At 53.6% G+C, this 17,351-nt stretch overlaps 1 protein-coding gene across 6 annotated transcripts in view; it reads right to left on the reverse strand.

Moving 5' to 3' along the window:
* Positions 1 to 15,781, reverse strand: part of PLXNA2 (plexin A2) — a 216,498-nt gene extending 200,717 nt beyond the window's left edge. For all 6 annotated transcript variants that reach the window (XM_060130559.1, XM_060130565.1, XM_060130571.1 and 3 more), the window contains exon 1: positions 15,135 to 15,781. The gene's annotated coding sequence lies outside the window, so the exon portion shown is untranslated. The remainder of the gene's footprint in view (positions 1 to 15,134) is intronic.
* Between the last annotated feature and the right edge of the window lie 1,570 nt (positions 15,782 to 17,351).

The following is a 17,351-nucleotide window of genomic DNA, read 5'->3' on the forward strand; positions in this document are numbered from 1 at the left end:
GGAAACAGGGTAGAAAGTACCCAACTAAGGGGTTAAATAAATTACAGTTACTCCAAATAACGGCATATTATGCTGTCATTAACTGCAATGTTTTCAAAGAATAGTGACACAGCTCCAATTCTCACCAGTGGGGGGGAAGGGGGAGGAAGAAAAAGGAGGGGGGAGTAAAAAAACAAAGCCCTAGACATTTATCCCAGCTCTCAGGCTGTGGAATGGCCCTAAACGCCACTTACTTTCCAGGAAGCTGTCCTATCTTTCTCCTCTTGAAGAAGAATTTTAACAGCCCCCAGCAGTCCCCAGGTGAGAGCACTTCCTGTTTCTCTTGCAGACCCTCATGCTTTCTGCCCCATGGCAGCCACTGAAAGGCTCTAGGGACAAGGGGCACTCCCCATTGCTGCTGCCTTGTCCTTGCGTCAGGGAGAGCAGCCATTAGTGCCAGATCAAGGTGCATTTTTTAATGCTGTTTCCAGAAGTTGGGATTCCCCCAAGTTCAAAAGAGTGGTCCTCTTTACTAGCAAGCCTGGTGTTGCCTCCCTGAAAATGTGCATGTAAGACAGTCACAGTCACCATCCAGGTCTGCCACTGTGATGGACCCCAGTGAAGGCCATTGGCCTCTAAGATGCAGCCATAGATTTCCTGCAAGGTGTGCCTCGTACTGCTTCATTTCCTGTGTGTCAGAGGACTGACTACCTTTGACTAACTTTGCCAGGTATAGGGCCAAAGTATGGTATCCACCTAGAAAACACCTTCCTTGGCTCCCTGCTGTTGCCCAGACAGACTCGGGACTGCTCAGTGCCCAAGTTCAAGTCCTCCCAAGCTGGCTCTTCTGTCTTTCTCTGGCCTCCCTTCCTACCTCTTCCCGGGTGACCCCACTCCTAACAAACTGGTTCATTTGCCGAGTCCCCGAAACACCTCACACGGTTTTATCTCTGTGGTCCCCTCTCCCTGGAATGCCCATCTCCACTTTCTTCTTTGCCTGTCTAAACCCTGTCCATTCTTCAAAACCTCAGGAAGCCTCTAGGTGCTCCCTGTCCCCAACCCCTGTCTTTCCTCCAAAGTCAAAAATTGCTATTTCTAGCACACATTGATTGCATGGTAGTGTAGGCTCTCTTTTTCATGTGACTATCCTATCTTCCCATTGCAGTAGAGGCTCTTTGAGGGCATCTTTGGCATCCTGTACAGGGGTAGCATGATGCCTTTTACTCAGTACTGCACTCAGTCTGAATCATGGAGAGCAGGGGAGAGGGAAGGGGGGATGCTCATATGTTTTTCTCACCTGCTAGGCTGCTCTAAGCCATGGCTGAAATACACTTGGCTCAATGATTTGTCATAACTGATCTTTGGGAGGTAGTGAAGAAGGGAGTGAACCATTTGGGAAGGATCCTGGCTGTGTTGTTCGTCTTGAGCCCACTGGGTGAAGAGCAAATGTCATTGGCTAGGTGGATAAGGTGGGGAGAAGGATGGAGAAGAGTGAGGAGATGCCAGCTCTCCTTTGAAGAATGCCCCATGCAAACAGGGTTGGTGCAGGAAATGTCTTGGCAAGAAGCCGTGAAGCATACGCTATCATCGATCACATGAAAAGCACGTAATCATAAATGGACAACATAAAGTGATCAAAAGCAGAGTGGGTGGGGTGAGATCCCTCCAGGAAGGTTTCGGAGCAGGGCTGTCCTATGAGGAGGTCAAATCGCCGTGACACATGTTGCCGGGCAGCGGATGCAGAGGCTTCGGAGGCAGACCTGGGCGCAAGTCTTGCTCTACCACTTACTAGTTCCCTGACCTTGAACATGTTATTTAACCTTTTGGAGTCTTAGTTTCCTCAACTGTAAAAGGCCACCGCACAGGGTTGTGGTGAGAACTGATGAGAAAAGAGATGTGAAAGTGTTTTGTAAATGCCACAGTTTTGAATAAACACCAGTTACTCTTATTTCTGTTTTTGGAGAAACACTGTACAAGGGCATCATCTCCTTGGCAACAGTGCCTGCCCTGGATGGTGGTGTCAGTCAGGTGACGGGGTGGTTCTTGTGCATGGAGCTTGGGGACCCAGCTCCCAGCTCCCCAGACCCAGGCTTCTGGGGAGAAACTGGGTGCTGCTGGTTCCAAGCAGCCATTCCTCCAGTCCCCCGGGGCCCCATGCTACCCAGGGCACACCCCCTCCTCTCAGGGCCCTGAGAGTGATTTAAGGCCACTTCTGCCACTCTGGGTGATTTATCCAGGTGCCCCTGGAAGGAAAGAGGAAGGAAAGGAGAAGAGAGAAATGCTGGCCCGTAGGACGAGGAGATGCTGAGAACTGTTCGTACGGGCTGAGCTCCACATTTTGGGGGGCTCTTCCTCTGGGTTTGGTCAGCACGTCAGATGAAATTCCTCTCTGCTATCTTGCCTACCTCTCCTTCTTTCTGGGGCTTTTCTTTTTAATTAATTAATTTTTTGGTTGCATTGGGTCTTCAATGCTGCACGTGGGCTTTCTCTAGTTGCGGCGAGTGGGGGCTACTCTTGGTTGTGGTGCGCGGGCTTCTCATTGCGGTGGCTTCTCTTGTTGTGGAGCATGGGCTCTAGGTGCGTGGGCTTCCGTAGTTGTGGCACGTGGGCTCTGTAGTTGTGGCTCATGGGCTCTAGAGCGCAGGCTCTGTAGCTGTGGTGCACGGGCTTAGTTGCTCCATGGCACGTGGGATCTTCCCAGACCAGGGATTGAAGCTGTGTCCCCTGCACTGGCAGGCAGATTCTTAACCACTGCACCACCACGGAAGTCCCTTTCTGGGGTTTTTCTGAATCAACAGCCTCCCTTCGAATAAAAAGCTGTAACTCCTTTTTATAAGGAAGCTTCTTAAGCAGGCTGTGTCCCCACCCTGTACCTTCCCACCTTCAGTTTCTATTATTTTTCTCTCTTTGTCTGAGACGCTGAGCTTTTGCAGAAAAGATCTTGAGCTGTCAAGCAGCCTCTCTTAAGTAACAGGCGCGTTCACACTCACACACACTCAACGGAGCAAGGGAACTGCGGGTGGCGCTGGTTAAGAGAGACACATGGAGACTTTGGGGCGGCGGGCACTCTGGGCAGAGGTGTGTCCACTTATGGGGCTTGTCTGTGCCAAAATGTAGTGCATCGGCCTGAAGGACCCTTAGCACCTGGGTGAGCAGGGAGGCAAGAAGAGACTTTTCAGGCCCTTGCGGGAGAAGCAGAGGGCACAATTATCGGGGAAGCTGACCCCAGGAGAAGAATGTGCTGGGGGGGAGAGGGGGAGACGCAGGCCAATGTAGCGTGCGGCCACCTGGGCGGGAGATGAGAGACTTTTCGAGTGAGGATCTGGCCCCCGATGATGAATGGGGTGTGAGAGAGGAGCCTGGAAAAGGGTAAACAGCCAGGAGGGAAGCAGGAGGCTGGGAGGCGGGAGGAGAAAGAATGTTGAGGTCAAAGAGCAGAGAAAATGCTCCTGGAGTGATTGATTCAAGATCCAACTTGCTGCCCAGCCTGGCGGGAGCACAAGTGCTCAGGGACGTGCTTGGCCGGTCTCCCCTCCCGTGGCTCCGCCCAGGTACCAGCAAGTCCGCTTCCCCCAGACCCCTGTCACGCCCTCTGGGAAGTCTTTTTGATGTTTTGTCCTGAGTCTCCAAGGGACCCCGCTGTAGTATAAACTAGCATTTGTGCAGCGATCTTATAGTTGACTAAGAATTTCATGTATGTTATCCCATTAATGTACCCCCATATGCAAGCCTGTGAGAGAGAACAGGTCAGCATCACCACTTCACCGGTGAGACTTAGGTAGACCTGAGGTGAAATATTTTGGAGAAGGTACCTGATGTGGAAGTGGGCCTTGGACTTGGGGCTCCTGGAGTTACACCTGTCTCCCTGCTGCCCTTCTGGCTGGAGTCCAAGTGATATCACCAAGGACAGAGCCCTGACTCCAGAGATCAGCCTCCCTACAGGCCATACTTGGGATATACTGTCCCCACTCTTTCAGAACGGGAGTGCAGTGCAAGGAGCTCAACTCAGGCTTGAGTTCTTGGGGACACCCTGGGAGAGAGGAAGAAGACAGGCTGGGAGCTTGTGGCCCTCCACCGAATGCCACTTAGCTCCTGCCCAGCCCTGGGGAGGAGCTGAGGACTGGAGATGGCCCAAGGGCTGGCATGGGTGGTGGCAGATGGAAAGAAATCAGAAGCAGGGCTTTGTAGGGGGAGAGGCTGGGCTACCAACATCCCCTCCCCACCCAACCTGCTCTTATCAGTGGCGCAGAAAACTATTTGCCGACTCCCCTTCTGAAGACCTTGCTTCCACAATCCCTGCAGCTTGGCCTGAGATCGCAGGCAGCTCCTCCCTGCCTCTAACTTGCTGTCCCCCATCTTCTCCCAGCTCTCTACCCTGGCTCTGCGGCGCTCTGATTCCCAACCCTGGCAGATCACCGATTAATTTAGGGCTGTTTAATAACCCTTCTATTTCGATGAAACAAGCTGTCTCGCTTTCTTTATTTTTAACACCGACTTTTCGTTGCTCTGCTAAGCATCTCACTGCCATTTAAATTTCTCTGTCTCCAACCAAGCTGATAATAGACTGGAGTGAGCAGCTGCTTCCGTCCTGTTTATGACAATGATTAGAAGTTAGAGCTTTTCAGGCAGAGAGCTGACCAAGTCTCAGCGCACGTGGGTCTGCCCCTGCTTGTAGACGGAGAGCTCATTTTAACACGATTAGGACAATTCTGGCTCCAGGGGAGGCCAGGGCTTATCCCAGCCCAGCCTTCCTGGCACCCCGCTCTGAGGGGAGTCACGGGGATGAAGGTGTGAGAACCAGCTCTGTTTACTGTGGAATTTAGGCCTGCAGTTGTGGGTCATTCTCACGGACCTGACACTCATCCTCACTTCTCAAAAGAGCCTTTTCCTCCACTGAATTCACTGAGCAGCAAACAGAAAGACTCAAGGTTAGAGGACTGGGACGTGGGTGGGGACCTCAGCCATCCCTCTTATACCTTCCACACGGGAATCCCTTCTTGAGACCTGGTCGTCATCTTCCAGTCTCTGCTTGAATTCCCCAAATGATGTAGAGCCCATTCCCTCCCTAGACGGCCCCTTCTGGGTTGCATGGCTCTGGTTAATCTCTCTCTCCTGGGTTCCTGCAACACTTAACTTGCATGACCATTATTGGTGTGTATCCCCTTTTCCCCTTGCCACACTGGAAGGTTCTCAAGAGCCACGATAGCCACTGGCCTCCCTCCCATAATACTTGCCCCATAGTAGATATTCAATAAACGTGTGTGCAAAGTAAATCATGTTACGCCAACGCCAATCTCCTTGCAAGTAATGAACAGTACCTTCTTCTGCCTGGGCAGGCTCCTGGTGAAGTGGCCTCTTTGTCTCTACCTGGACAAGTGTCCTGCCTCTTCCTGTCCTCAGGCCACAAATGGCCCTCAGGAGCCAGGGCCCTGCTATTTCCTCCAGGCCTGGAGTGACTACACAGCTGGCGGAAACCTTGGCCAAGGAGGCTGGGGGCTTGTGGTAGAAGCCAATCAGGTGGCCTGGACCAGGTCCTCTGGATCCCAATTCTGCCTCGCATCTCCTCTGGGTCAGCCACGGCTGCCTGAGAAAGCTCGCAGGTGCGTGGTAGGCAAACCCTGGCCGGCCCAGGCTCCCACCTCCCGCTCTGGCAGCCTCCCAGCCAGCACAGTCTGCAGGCGGCTGCTCGGGTCATTGTCTCACCCTCTTCAACTTGTGAATGCAGAGCCTATAGAGACCGCCACACAAGCAGTACCCACGCTGCCTCTGGGGAGGGAGGGGTGGCTGGGCTTTGCCAGGGCCATTGACTCTGAAAAGAGCAAGGCCTGCGGTGGATGGAGGAAAGCTGGCTGGAGCTACTTAAGGCAGGGGGGCCTTTCTACACACTGCCCAGCGCCACAGAGAGGGATGGGGGTGTCCTAGGGCCGGCGGACTGGCAGAGCAGGGGAGAGGTCACTTCTCGGGGACGCCCGCTCAAACCCAAGGGAGAGAGATGGGGACGGCGCTGAGCACAGGGTTGGGGAATGAGAGAATGGAAAGAGAAGGTGGCCACATGGGCAGGTGGAGAGAGTGTGCTGGGCCAGGCCGGGGCAAACAGACCTCCTCACAGGTGGATACCGTGACTGGCCACTCGCTGTGTGACGCAGGGCAGTCTACTCTCCCAGGCTGGACTCGGCTGCCGCGTCTATGATGTGGGGCTGGGTAAAGCTGTTATCAAATCCTCAGAAACATTTCTCAAGTATTCTACATATAACACCCGTTCTTTTGTAATTCAAACTGTTTTCTTCATAATATTCTAGAAAAGAAACTCAAGGCATCTTGTCACACTCATTTTCCACCGCTGGCTCTTGGACAGTGCTGTCTAAGGCACAGGGCTCCCCTCCTCTCATTGCCCCCTTCCCATGCTCTGTGCTTCCAACAAGGGACAAGGCTCTGTGCTGCAGCAGGGAGGGCCTGGGGGAGTTTCTTGGGCTAGCACAAGATAGCTGATGCTTCTCCCCAGACATCTTGCTATGTTCTGCCCAGGGGTCAGCGCTGGCCAAGGATCTAATCCCTGAGCTCCAGGGTCCAGCTGGGGCTCTGGCCCCAGTTTCTGCTGATGCTTTTCATGCTGTGTCCATCCCATTCACATCCATACTCCTAGGAGCTCTCTCTGCAGAGAGATGTAAGCTTTTTGCAGGCAGGCAGCTAGGGGTCCGTCAGCTCCGCCCCTTGCCCTGCCATGGGAGGCTGACTCCCAGAAAAATGCCAGCTTACCAGTTCTGTGACAGTATCATTCATCTCTCCTCTTAGACTTGAAGGCATCAAAGCCTCAAGGGTAGCAAATTCAGAATTCAAACTCCAGCCCCACTGGTTAGCGCTAACCCCAAACCATGCATGTGGCCCCAGTGCCAGGATCACCATTGGTTTTCCTCTCAGTTTCCAGTCTTCACTGAATCTTTAGCCCTTCATCTATTTTTACATATCAAAACCTTTGGCACACAGATTTTCTTTAGATAAAAATCTTATTTTTTCTCAGAAAATTCCAAACAAATTCAGAGACAGAGAGAGAGAGAGGAGAAAAACACCCCTAGCTTGGCTGTATTCCTGCTCTAAATTTTAGAATAATTTTACACATTTGCAACAATTGTCATTTTTCCAAATGCCCAAACACTATCTTCCCATGCACGGCTTCAGAAACAAGGGCACCTGAGGGTGCTTGGGGAGTCACGGAAAGCATTCATTCCCACTGTACAGATGAAGAAACTGAGGTGCTGGGTGCGGGGCAGGCAGCAGTTCTCCCTGAGTGTCTTGTGGCTCCCTCATATCGCCCTCCCAGGCCCGGGAGCAAATGGAGGGTGAACACTGTTCAACAGGTGAGAAAGCTTTTAGGAAGAGGGAAGAGCTCCAAGTGTGAAGGAAGGCCCTTTGTTCCCATGCATTAGGACCTTAACCTGACGCCAGACTCTTCCTGACCATCTGTTCTGACCCCTCCTGGCTGGACTAAGCCTCCTGCGGGAGGGTGCCGGGCGTGACTTCCCAGCTTCACAAGTGGCTCAGATGGTTTTCTCTAAGTCTCTCACAGCTGGGTTCTTGGGCCCAGAACCTGAAGGGCTTCACACCCTGGGGGGGTCACTCAGAGGGGGGCATTAGACTTGAATTTTGTTAATTTCCGGATAAACCTCAGGGGGTGTTTGCCTAGCAGAAAAAACCCTAGTGGTGTCAGTTTTAATTTCACAGAGAATCAAGGGACTTGCCAGCAAGGTCTGGGCGGCTGAAGTGAGGGTAGAGGGCTAGTCTTGTCAGGGGACTGACCGCCTCTCTCCTGGAAAACATCACCACCCACCAGCGTGGAGCAGGGACCCAGACCTGGTAGCGCTGGCTGACCCACAAGGCTCTCAGGTCTGGGCACAGGGGAGGAGCCTTGTCCTCCTGTCTGGCTTTGGCCAGGGCTCCCGCTGAGAACACCCAAGTTCAGAGAACAGGCTCTTCTCCCTCAGGTATGTTTGTAGCTCAGGAGAAAAAAATGGGAAGCTGGGGGAACAATCTGGGGAGGTGGGAGGTCAGAGGCCAACGTAATATTTACCCAGCCCAGCTGAGGCCTTTCGCTTTTATGAAGCAGGAAACCACTTCAAAGCGGCAACATCCCCTCTTGTCCCTTCTGTCTGCCCGCTGGTCCTCCTGCCTCTACAGGGCAGGCAGGGCTTTCTCACCCACCTCTTCCTCTCCTCCTGAACCTTCCATCCTCCATCCCTTACAGGGAGGAGTCCTCTGCCCTGCCTCCTGCTCAGAAAAGTGCCATGACCTGTCCATATTTGCAGAGCAATTATGACACCTGGGTTCCCTGACATTCTGAGCCATTTTGTCCCTGGATTTCTCTTGTCTACTCTAAGAGTCAGTCATCTACCACTTGGGGACATGGGGAAGGCACTGGGGTTACAGTTCCTCATCCAAAGCCCTCATTCTACCACCAGAACAGAAAGCAGAAACTGAGGCTAGGAAAAGGCCCTGGAGACTAGAGTCTACTGGTTCTTTACATTTGCGGGGGGCGGATCACAAACTCCTTCTCTTCAGAAATACACACACACACACACACACACACACACACACACACTCATACTTCTTAAAAAGCACAGACTTTCAAAGGTTTCAAAGGCCTCTTCAAGCCCAAGCATGCACCCTGGTTCTGTCCACCCCAGTGCCAGGTCTCCCCCGCCCCAAATTTAATTTGGGGTGGCTCGTGGAGGGCGTTCTCCTGCTCAGCCATGGTGAGGAGGAAAAGCTGAATATTTTTTCTCTCAGGTTTGTTCCCTTTAATGGGTTCCTTCAGATAAATGTGGTGCACTAACGGCAGGATTCCAGACACTTCAATGTGAATACAGATGAGTAATAACGCTTCCTGATGAAGCACAGTGGCGTCCATGCGGCCAGCTCCAGGGGACCGGAAAGGGATGCAATTTACATAGAATACACGGTGAAAACCCCTTGGGAGGGTGCTACATGGAGATCTTGCTCTAGGATGTTGACTAATAGAAAACAACTACGGTGGTGTCATTTTGAAATCCGTGGAGGAGGATGAGGAAAAAAAAATAGGGGTAGTTCTGAGAGGGTGAGGAATATGGGAGAGCGTTAGACAGTCATTCTTGACAGGGAGCTATGAAGTTCTCAGACACCCGAGCCTCTCTCCTGGAAACCTACACCTTCCGTTGACTAGAGCAAAAGCTTCCCGGAGCTCCACTTCCTCTGACACTCCCGACATACTGTTAACTCCATTCTGCCTTATATTAAACTTCTGTGAAGGTACATGGCTTACGTAATACTCCCTCCCCCCAGGATGCTCTTAAGAGTCTTAAAGGTAGGATCTGTTACCTTTTCATCTTGGTACCAAGTGTTACACGTTCCTAGCACTGCATAAGTGATGGATTTCTACTTGATTAAACCCCAATGGATAGCAAGTCCTGTTTTCAGTACAAGCGCAACAATTCACGTATGAAGATTAAACTCGCAGGAGTTGTTCAGCTGCTCGACACCTCTTTTTTCTATCCCTCCATACCCAAACAAGACACTAAGGTGGGAAGGGAAGCTTGTAGATACAAAAACACTAAAAGTTTAGCTCCCCAGACAGCGCAGAGAAGCAGTGGAGGTGCCTTAGTCAGGGCCTCCATCTTCACTCTCAAAGCTTCAGAGAGAAATTGTGCTGGGGGGGTCACAGAGGAGAGGGGTTCATTCATCGGCTAGTCACTCTGAGCCCCAGGATTCCTCCGCCTCTTCCTTCTCAAAGACACGTTGAACTTTGCAAGGGCAACTCCACTTTATCTCTCATACCGAAAGTAATTTTAGCCAAGGAAAAGCAGGATTAGACTTTCATAATATGATACATTTATCTTGTTTTTCTTTTTTCTTTGCTCTCTCCTCCCTCCCCTCCCGCTTTGACCTCAGGTAAATTTGAGCCAAAGGGAAGCCATGATTAAGTATCAGATCTGAAGAGATGCTCCTTTCTGGCCCACTGCCCACCCCCAAGCTTCAAGATTTTTCCCTTCCCCTGTTAGACATTTATTATCTCCTCAGATGAGAAAAACCTCTGGACTCTGTTCTCTCCATATTGTCCTCTGCTGAAATGAAAGGGGGAATTATAATTCAGAGAAAGGCTCCCACAGAGAGTATGAAGACGAAGATTAAATCAGTGATACAGCGTTGACATGCGTTCAGTTCCTGAAAGGTCTCTTTTAAAATGTCTCCTCAGGAGCAGTTTGGCCACCACCTGAGAGTGTTTTGCAAATTCGCATTTAGGGAGCTGGGAGAAGGGAAGGCCTATGAAGGTACCTTGGGGATGCGCCAAAACTTCTACTGCTGATAAAGAAAGGCAAGAGCCTCCTGGCAGGCCAGGCCAGCCGGCGGGCCAGGACTTCTTGAGAATGCCTGCCCCCTCCTGTCTCCCACCCCCAGGTGCATCCTGCCTGCCACGCAGGCCTCTCCCTGAGCTGCTCACCATGCTGGACCGCAACTCCTAATGCTGCAGGCGCCTTTCCCGCTCCCCTGCAACCAGACGGGCCCAGAGGTCCCACCAGCGAAAGGACCCTACCAGTTGTGGTCTCTGCGTAGCGACAGCTGGGAGTTTCTAATATATCTTAACTATTTTTTTCTTCTTAAAAAAAAAAAAAAAACCCAAATAAGCACAAAAGCCAGTTTAGGGCCAAGCCTGGTTTTCACGAGTCCCCTCTAGTGGAGATAACCTGCTACTTCAGCTTCCCAATGCAGCCCAGAGGAGCCTCCCCTTAGGGCCTGGGAAGACCAGAAGAGCCCCTCAGGCCTGGACTGTTAGTTCCCACTTGCTTCCATGTCTGTTCTCAGCTCTTCTCGCCACATTTACACTGTCAGCCTTTCCGCCTTTATTTTCCTTTTCTGTCACCTTGCCTCTCTCCGCCTATCTGTGACTTTCTGCATCTTGACTTGGGTCTTGCCACGTATGCCTTCGCTCCTGTATCTTGGTCCGCATCTCTGGTCCGTCTGCTGGGTTTTTTTTTTTTTTTTCCCGAAGTTCAGGGCTCCAGGTCGGAGGAGCTGGAAATGCTTTGACAAGGCCTTGGAGAGAAAATGGCCTATCTCAGAGGGCCAAGGCAGGGACCCTCGCGGAAATCAGGCATTCCCGGAGGAGAGGGAACTTTGGCCAAAAGCCCCTCCTCGCCTCCATCCCCCAAGCAAACTTGGGCCTCGTGCGGTGATGTGTAGGTTTGAAGCAGTCTATAAGCTGAGCTCAGAGCTCTGGCTCTGGAGTCCTGTGTGAGCCCAGCTCAGCCCGTCCATCCACTCTCCTCCCTAGTCTGCCTGTCTCCCCGTGGGACGTGCATGCTATCAGGCAAACAACTGGCAAAGCCTGGGTGAAGGGACAGCTGGCAGGGTTTGGGAGGAGGATGCCGGTGCCAGGGGAGAGGGAGAGAAAAGGAGGAGTGGGGGCCAGGACTGAGCTGGGGGCCGAAGGGGAGAGGGGAGACACGGCGAATGTGCTGTGGCAGGGAGAGGTAGGCATGGGGATCACCCGCTGCTCCTCTGGGTTTCTGAGAGTATCCTTCCACGCAAGCAGGAGACAGAGCCAGGCCAGGGCAGGGGTTAATGGTTAACCAACTGTGGGAGCAGCAGCCTGTGCACTGCTGGGGCCTTTTCTTTCCTCTCTCCCCCATCCCTTCCCTCCTCTCCCTTTACACTTGCCCTGTAGGGACACTGCTCCCCAACAAAGAACTTTCTCGCCTCTATTTCTGCCCTTGAATCCCAGATGGAACAGTAGGGGTTCCATATGCCCAAAGGCCAGGAACAGGGCCCCGGAGAGCCTGAGGGCTCAGGCAGGGAGAAAGGGGGTGTCCTGTTCTTACCAGGCATCCCTCCTGGCCCTTAGGACCAGCTGTTTGACACACACACCCCGTCCCCTCCCCGGGAAGAACTGCCTTTCTCTGTCTCCACAGGGCTCACCTTTAGAAATGACCAGACAAGAAGGGGACACACCCCCAGCCTTCATTTACTCTAATCAGGCATGAAATCTTTGTAACTAAGTGAAAAACACTGTTTCCCATAAGGGAATCAGTTCCATTCACTATTGTTGGAACAGAGCATCTGTGAAGGGGAGAAATATTCACTTATAATGAATTGATAACAGACTGGCCCTGGGTGAGGGTGGCAGTGCTGGGGGGAGGGGTGTGTGCACAGGCTGTAAAACTACGGCACCTCAAAGCCTGCTTCTGCCACTTTCCCTGTGGACAATCCTGACTTATCCGTAGTTAACAGACTGTAGTAACACAATGCTACGGTCTCTTTATGAGCAGAACGGGAGTGGGGTGGGGGCTTGGCTTGGAGTTCCTCGCCTCTCGCTGTGCCATGATGGACAGAGTATATTGGGCCCCAGTCTGTGTGTGTGGAGACAGCTGTGTGGCAATGCAGGGAGACAGCTGGGGGGGGGGGGTCGCTGCTGGAGATGGAAATCGTCTGCCCCCCCGCCCCTCCCGCACCAAACCCCTTATCTTGGAGAGGCAGCCATAGCAAAGGAGGCAGGATAGAGACTATAAAACCCCCAAACAGTGACAACTCCAGAGCCATAAATATTTCATGATACCTGAACAGGTGAGTTTAGGCTGCTGCCAGCTGCTGCCTTGTGTATTTAACTGTGTCACTGGTTTCCCATCCTGCTTGTGTGTTTCCTTGTAACATGCCCATGAAATAAAGATGAACAAAATCACCAGAAGTATTTGGAAATGGGAAAGGGGCCTGGTAGAGAAGTAGCTGTTCTTCGAAGGGTTTCTCTTTAACCTCATGTTAAGCACAGACTCCACTACAACAGATGGTGAACTTTTACCTCCATCACACCTGCAGCTTTGGATGATCAAAAGGTTGGAGAGGGAATGTTCCCTGGTGCTTTGGGGACAGGGGTAGGTATTCAGGGCAGCTGTGAAAGCAGGGCTACCAACCTTGTAATGACACGGTTGCTTTGGGGTGATGGACATGGGACACCACCATTTACTCATTTAGACTGGGGCTGAGAGGCCAACCAGCTCCCCTCTGGCCTGCTCCAGGCTATGAGGGACCCCGGTCCTGGTCCTTACATCCTGTCAAAGAGAAGGGCCAAGTGGAAACCCCTTGGCAGACTCGTGGTCCTGGGCAGAGGGGACCTGCCTGCGCTCCACCGCCTCGCACCCTGCTGCTCTGCAGCAGCATATCCACTGCACAAGCGCTCCAAACGTCATTTCCATTTAACTGCTTTGCAAGCCAATTTGCCCCATCTTAATGCAATTTGTTGAGGACGGTGAGGGAGCGGAGATGGCAGTCTGCACTGCCCTTCCTTTATCAGCGGGTCCCTGAAGAGGGTTGGCTAGAGGGCTGAGGGGAACCACTCTTTCAGGTAATGCTGGCAGTGAGGGCAGGTTCCGGGATGAGGAAGGGTTGGGCGTAAGCGGAGATGCCAGGTGGAAGAAGGGAAAAGCAAAACAACCTCGCTAGGGTATCTTGACAGATTGCTCTCAGTTTCCCTGGTTCCCTACCTTCCCACCTGACCCCCCACCCCACCTGCAGGCCAAGGAGGGGAGATCATAGGTAATTAATTCAAAAAGTGCTAGATGAGGGGAGGGGGAAATTAATGAATTCTTCTCTCCTCTTGCCAGGAGGTCAGAGGAGAGAGGGCTGCTAGCAGCTCCTGGAGTGTTCTGGGGTGTCTGCACAAAAGTTGTCCGTTTCAGTTAGGAATAGCTGAATTCCTCCAGCCAGGGCTATCTCTTCCCTGGGCTCTGACGCTCTGTTGAAGGCCCCAGAATCCAAAACCTGCCCAGAGGGGAGAGTGAAGTTTCAAGGTCTGGGAAAGAAGCCCAGAAGGACAGGAGCCTGCTATTGTGTGGGGACTGGTGTGCGGGGGAACTGAATCTGACTCCCAGCTCCCAGGACGTCCAGCCCTGCCCAGCCCAGATACTCATCTTGATCAGATGCTCATGAACCCCGTCCACTGTGCTCATGGATAGGGGATGAATGGCTCCCCAAATTTCTGTAGTTTCCTCCAAGCTACTGGGTCCCCAAGCCACTGCCTCAAGCTGGTCCTGTCTTATGTCCCTTGTATAGCCACTACTAGGATTGCCACTGTTACCCTAGGATCTTAGAACCCTACAGGAGACCTGATCATATTTCCATTGCCCACTTCATGGGGCTCTCATTTCTAGAGACAACTGACTTTGAACCCCAAGTCTTTTACTTCCACCTCCCCCAGTATCTCTATCCCTCCGAGCTGAGTTTGAGTAGGTAGCTCCTTCTAGGGCAAAGGTCATGCCAAACAGGTGGACATTCGTCAGGGAACTGGGATGGCAGTTTCCGGATGACTTTCTCTCTTTGGCCATCAAGACCATGATTAACATATTTACAGAGACTACCTGTGGGATGGATAAAAAGGGCCAGAATTTTCTAAGATCCCTACATCACTTGTGGGTTGGGGCAAGAAGAAGCCCAAGAAAGAAAATATTCTAAAAGGGCTTATAAAGAGCCTCTCAGACCCTGGATAAGCTCGTGCTTCAACACCCAACCCTCTCCTGAGGCTCAGACCAGGGGATCGTGCTTATGGGTGCTTCACCACGAGGGCGCACAGAAGGGGGCATGGGGCACTTATCCCATTCGGTGCCTTGGTGTCGTTCCCTGAGCCTCTGGAAGCCGCGCATATGAGGCATTCCCCTTTGATTCCCAAGTCCCCTGCTCCGAAGGAACAGCCAGCGGCCTCCAGGGACTCCGGCACCAGAGTGAACGTCCCCAAATGGAGCGCCGGCCACAGTGGCCCAGGCCCTCCTGCCGGTGCAGTGCCTCAGAGGCCCGCTTTGGGCTGCAGCTCTCGGGACAGTCCCGCCGCCCCCGCGCTCCCCGAGCCTCAGCTTGCAGGCAGGTGCGCGGTGGAAGCGCGCCGTGGAGCGCCGCCCGCCAGCAGCCCAGCGGGGAAGCGGGGCTCCGGCGGGGAAGCCTGGGCTGGAGGCGGCGGCAGGGAGTCAGCCGGCACACGCGCGCGCGCCGCGCTCCGGCCCGCGAAAGTGGCCGACCCCGCGCGGGGACTCGCCGGCCGCAGCCGAGCCCAGGCGTTCGGGGCCGGGACGCCGCGGAGGAGGGCGCGGGGGGAGCCGCGGCGGGGCGAGCGCGCTTCGGGGGACGGGGCGGAGGGCGCCGCTTACCCAGCTCGGAGACGTCGGTCTGTCCTTCCGTCCCCGATCCGGCCGCTTCGGCCGCCGGCTGCCGAGGCCGGCGCGCTGCCCCTCTCGCTGCCAGCAGCTCGCGATCACGGGAACGACCAAATCCACATGGAGTCCAGATTCATTAAAATCCACGTCAAGCCCCCAGCCACTTATCTGTATTCCTGAAGTGGCCCCTCGGTCTCCTGTCCGCGCGCCGCTCCGTCCTCCGCCGCCCCGTAACAGCCCTGCCGGGCTCTGACGCCGGCTCGCTGGGGGAACCGGGAGGCGCCGAGGGGGCGTGGGGTGGGTGGCTGGCGGTGTCTCTCCTTGGGAAGCGGCAGAGCCCCGGCTGTCTTCAAATTTTTCCAGCGCGACTTTCCGGGCTCCTCTGACATCAGCAATCGCGGCGCTTCCTTCCCTTCTTGCTCCCGGGTTCATTCACAGTCCCATTTCCTCCGGGAACCTGGCTCTCCAGATCTATTTCGAGGTTCGCTTCGCTCGCTCCGGCGCCCGCGCTCCACACCGCTCCCGAGCTCGCGGGGTCTCTCTCTGGATCGCCTGCCCTCTCGGCTGAAAAATTCCCAGCAACTGCGCTCAGCCGCCCTCCCGCTCCAGTCTGGCGCGGACGCTCCGCCCGGCAGCTCCGGCTCCCGCGGTGGTGGCGGCGGCGGAGCCCTGAGAGCCGGCCTCCCTATATTACCATGCAGCTCATTATCATAGAGGCCGCGCGCGTTAACCCCCTCCCTGCCGGCCGCTCCCGCCCGGGCTGGGGCCGCGCCCGCCACTGGCACAGCGCGCCGCAGCCAGCCCCCTGCCCCCTCCCCCGCCCGCCCGGTCTTCCTCCTCCGCCAGCTGTCAACAAAGGAGAATCAGGTTGGGCATCGGGAGGCCGCTCCGCTGCCTCCCTGTGCGCGGCTCAGCCCGGACCCACCCGCCACCTTAAGTGGCAAAGGGGGCAACGCAAATCCTGCTGGGGCCTGGGGATTTGGGTGGAGGCCTGAAGAGCCCGGCCGGCTGAACCCCCGGTGCGGGGAGCTCAGGACGCCGGCAGAGTGGGAGAGGTCAGTGGGGACGTGGGCTCCCCCTCCCTGAGCATCACCTGTCACCGCGCACATCCTGCACATCTCTCTCTTCGTCTTTAATCTGAGGGGTGAGTGGGGAAGAACCGGCCTTGGCTGATGAGGTTAAGAAGGGGCTCTCAGAATTTACCCGAGCAAATTTCCTCTGCTTGTGAATCTCAAAAAGCCAACAAGCTGTCAAATGAGGTTTGAAGTTGTTGTTATTAATTATAATTTTTATAATGCGAAGATGAGCCTTGCTCTGAGTCGCAAGCTTCCAGCTCTGTGAGGGATCCTGGGCATCTGGCAAGCGGGGGAGGCGGGGACCAGTGGGGAGCTTTCTATATCCAGACCTAGGGGGCCTATCTGGCAGGGGAATCAGAGAGGCGGCGGTAAAAAAAAAACTTATTTTAATAGCCTAAGGTGAGAGGTGCCTGGATTCTGAATGGAAATGCCTCGGTGTCTTTATGACCAGTGCTTCCATGTCCTATAGAATCTCAGTATCCCCGTAGACTCTGGACGCGGCTTTGAGAAACAGGCCTGCAAGCTAGATCCCAGAGAGTTCGCAGGATCTGCGCAGTCCCTGCTCCCGATTAGGGCACAGGCGAGTTTACTCAAAACGTCCAAGTATTCTGATGAGCTCCCTCTACTGCCCTCTCGTGGCCACAGTCCTCAGTGGTATAAATAGAAAAGAAAGAAAGAAAAAAAACCACTCCGGAAACCCTAAAGGGAGTCGCAGGGAATTCTCAGAGCCGCAGGGGCCTTAAAAAAAAAAAAGGGGGAAAATAAATGTAGACTCACCGGTTGTCTTGCACAATCACCCATTCAATACAGTATTGGGGGGAAATGTAAGATTTACTTCAGTCACAGAAATTAGCTAATTCTTCCAAAGTTCCTTCCTCATTGTTAATTAGCTGACATTTGTCTTACTGTGACTTTCACTGGTTATTCCTTGTTGTGCCCCGTGCAGCCACAAAGAATCTAAGCTGTCTTTCCTGATCCATACCAACTCTTTTCTTTGAACTTCTTTAGCATTTATCGTTGGCACCCCTCCAGGCAATTATCAAAAGTTACCCTATATTATTATTTATTTCTCTTTATAAGTTGATCTTGTCTCTTCATCCAGACAGTCTTGTCTACCATCCTATCTTTGGTTAAA

Source organism: Lagenorhynchus albirostris, chromosome 2, assembly GCF_949774975.1.
Source record: "Lagenorhynchus albirostris chromosome 2, mLagAlb1.1, whole genome shotgun sequence".
NCBI lineage: Eukaryota > Metazoa > Chordata > Mammalia > Artiodactyla > Delphinidae > Lagenorhynchus > Lagenorhynchus albirostris.